Raw genomic sequence first — 3416 nt, 5'->3', positions numbered from 1 at the left:
TTTGTGGACGTCATCTTTCCCTTCTTGGTGCAACATAACATCAAATTTTGCTTAGTGCAACCCTTCTGCTGGGGGGGGGGGGGGGGTGGGGGGGGAATTTTATAACGTTGATGCATGTCCAAGACCAGTGATCTTTCAAGTCTACGAATAGTTCAACACCTAACATCATGAGTTACAAGCATATTCCTTGATTTTTCAAGGAGAGTGTCTATGCTGTACCACTTTTCGTAGACTTGATCGGTCTATTGAAGACGTTGAATTTACTTCTCTCTCTCTCTCTCTCTCTCTCTCTCTCTCTCACACACACACACACACACCCACCCACTCTATGACGTGTGCATTCTCACACTTTTTTCAAAAAAAAAAACTGGCTGTTTATATTAAGAAGTTAGAAAGAGACAGGTTACAACATGTTGAGAACTCTAATGAGACCACTGACTATGCACATGACATACAGTTCCGCAAGCCCTGAGCTTGCCTTTGACTTAATGCAGTTTCTCTAGCTGTGAAACCATCTTTTCATGAGTGTGCCTTTCAAAAGGCATAGAGTGCTTTGATGAGCAACACATCCTTGGAGATGACGGCCTCTCTCATCTTCCACAATTCCTGAATTTGTTGTGTTATCTGATCCACTTGTTTTCCTTTAGCTTTTTCCTGTAGCCGATGAAGCTTGGAGTCCATGTCTTTTAACCTTCTTTGTATGCATCTTTCACCTACATGAATCAAGTTCTCTTTTGGCCTGAAGTTGTTAGTATGCATACTATTAAAAATGGAATCAAGTCTTTAACCATAAGCACCATAACATTTCGGTTCTCAGGATAGCCCATAGTTCCAAGGTGCACCCGATGCCTTCTCCAAGTAAAAAGTTTTTCTAGCCAAGGGTGTAGCCATTCCATAGCTGAATGCATTTGGCCAATGACTCGAAACATTCCTTTGCAATAGGGCAATGCATGATGTGCAGGTCATCCTCCACCTCCTTGCATCTGTGGCACTTCCCATCCCCTATGTTAAGTCTGAAGGCTTTTAGCTGGGTCCAAATAGCTTTGCACATGACCAACCAAGCTAGGCATGCTTTTTTTGGTTCCACATACTTATTCCATAGCTTGTCAAACAGAAAATACCATTGCACTCTGTCCAGAAGGATTCCCCATCTCTTGTTTAGTGTACAATGGATAGGATCCGTCCTCTGTTTGGGGGGAATAGGGAGAAGTCCTTTTTGATTCTTCCATTGGAAAGCTTTGTGCACTGGCATGTCTTTAATCGAAAGCAGCCAAGTGTTCGATTGGTGCCATAATCTGATTCTTATCCCAATAAGGTCTAATTCTGCATATAAGACATTATAATCTCTGATCAGATCAACTCTCGACATCCAAGCATTGATGTCTCTGCCCACCAACAGCATATTCCTTTCCTGTGCAATCTCAAAGCCGCTTCAGCTTGGGCATTATCAATTGGGGGGAGGGGAATGCTTGGCCACCAGATAGTCTCTCCCGTGTACCTCCCATGTGTAGCTAGGCTTCTTAGATAGGATAAGGTCAGTCTTGATAGCATTCCAGGCGGACCAAAGCGAATGGACCAATTGGCTGCCAGCCGGTTTCACCAAGTATTTGCTCGCCATAATTGTGAGCGAGGGGAGCTTCTTCCACTTGGGAAATTGTTTAAGTTGGAATTGTTCCAGCTTCCTAGTGATCAACTAGGCCCAATCTTCAGAGGGGTAGAGAAAGCTTCTCAGCACCCACTTGGCAGCCATTCTATTAGCTAGATTGAACACGTCTTTGATTCCAAGGCCCCCTTTACCTGTATCCAAACAGCACCATTCCCACCTGACTTTAGGGATTTTCCTAATCCAGGGGTCCCCCCCCATAGATAGTTCCTGCAAAGCCTTATGAACTGCAATAGATTAGAGTCTGGCGGTCTCCAACAGCTAAGAAAGTAGATGATAGATGGGATAATGAAGTGGTTAATTACCATCTTTCTACCCCCCAAGTTTAGATGCATTTTCTGCCATCTGGTAAGTTTTTCTTCCACCTTGTTTAGCACCCACATCCATCTTTGCTTCAGGGTGACCTTGAATCCCATGGGAATGCCCAATAATCTGAAAATTACTCCCTCTTCCAGGACTTTGCAGCCAGCTTGAATCAGCCAATCAGGCGGCTTGTCAATAAGGGACCTAATACATGTTTTTTTATGGTTAATGACTGATCCAGAAGCCCTGCAGTAAATGTCCAAGCACTCCCAAAAGCACTTTATGCTTATCTCAGTATTGGCAACCATGGCATTAGTATCATCAGCAAACATTTGGGTGCATAGCTGTTTATTGTTGGGCAGAGAGATACCAATCATTTCCCCTTTGTCCATCCTATCTTTAATCAGCTAGTTCAGACCATCTGCAGCAATAGCATAGAGGAGGGGTGCTAGTGGGCAGCCTTGTCTGATAGATTTGGTCAGGTAGAACGCATCAGAGAGCACACCATTGACGTTCACCCTAGCCGTAGCATTCCCAAAAAGAGTACTCACCATCTGGATGAAGTGCTGACCTGCACCCATGTGTTTAAGGGATTCTAGAACATAATGCCAATTGAGCCTATCATAGGCATTGTCAAAGTCAATTTTGAAGAAGATGTAGTCCTGTTCACATTCTTCTGCATACTCCATACCCTCCCACAAAGTGATAATGGCATCCAGAATGTACCTTCCTTTGATGAATCCCTTCTGCTCCTGTCTGATCCAATTCTTTAGATGGCTAGACAGTCTCAGCGCAAGGGCCTTGGCAAATATTTTGTAGGCACAGTTTAACATGGTAATCGGTCTCCAATTGCTCAAGTCATTCTTCTCCCCTTTCTTATGGATAAGTTTTATCCACCCTTCATTGATCGGGCGAGGCAACGCCCCAAAAGAGACAGCCTCCTGCCACACCGCCATTAAGGGAGACAGCAAGAGATCCTTGAACCTCTTGTAGAATTCAGCGGGCATGCTTCTGGGTTACCTCCTCTTCTCTCCTAATTTCAGCCCTTGTGCCAAGAACGGCTTCTTGAATAGCCGCATCTTCCTTATTGGCTGTAGTTTCCAGTTCTTTTAGTTTCAGATATAGCAGATCTCTTCTGTTTTTCCTGATTCTGGTTACCTCTTTCCTAATGCAGATCAAAAGAGCTTGGGTAGATTTGATGGCCAGACTCCAAGCCCTCGCCGGGGTAATGCCACAGCTGAAGAATTCAGTCCAGATTCTTTTGACTTCATCCTGAACAATAGGCATTTTGAACAGGGCAGGATCCGTGTGGAACCATTGATTAGAGACCTTTTTGTCATGGTTGTCCAACACTAATATCACGGGGTAATGATCAGAGAGGCAAGTAGAAATGTCAGTTCTACATTCACATCTGATGTAGGAGTTCCCGAGGGTTTTGCTAATGTATCCT

Source organism: Cibotium barometz, chromosome 11 (assembly GCF_041138505.1).
Source record: "Cibotium barometz isolate CiBa-2024 chromosome 11, ASM4113850v1, whole genome shotgun sequence".
Taxonomy (NCBI): Eukaryota; Viridiplantae; Streptophyta; class Polypodiopsida; order Cyatheales; family Cibotiaceae; genus Cibotium; species Cibotium barometz.
The sequence above is the reverse complement of the archived record's forward strand: the minus strand, read 5'-3'. Positions refer to the sequence as shown.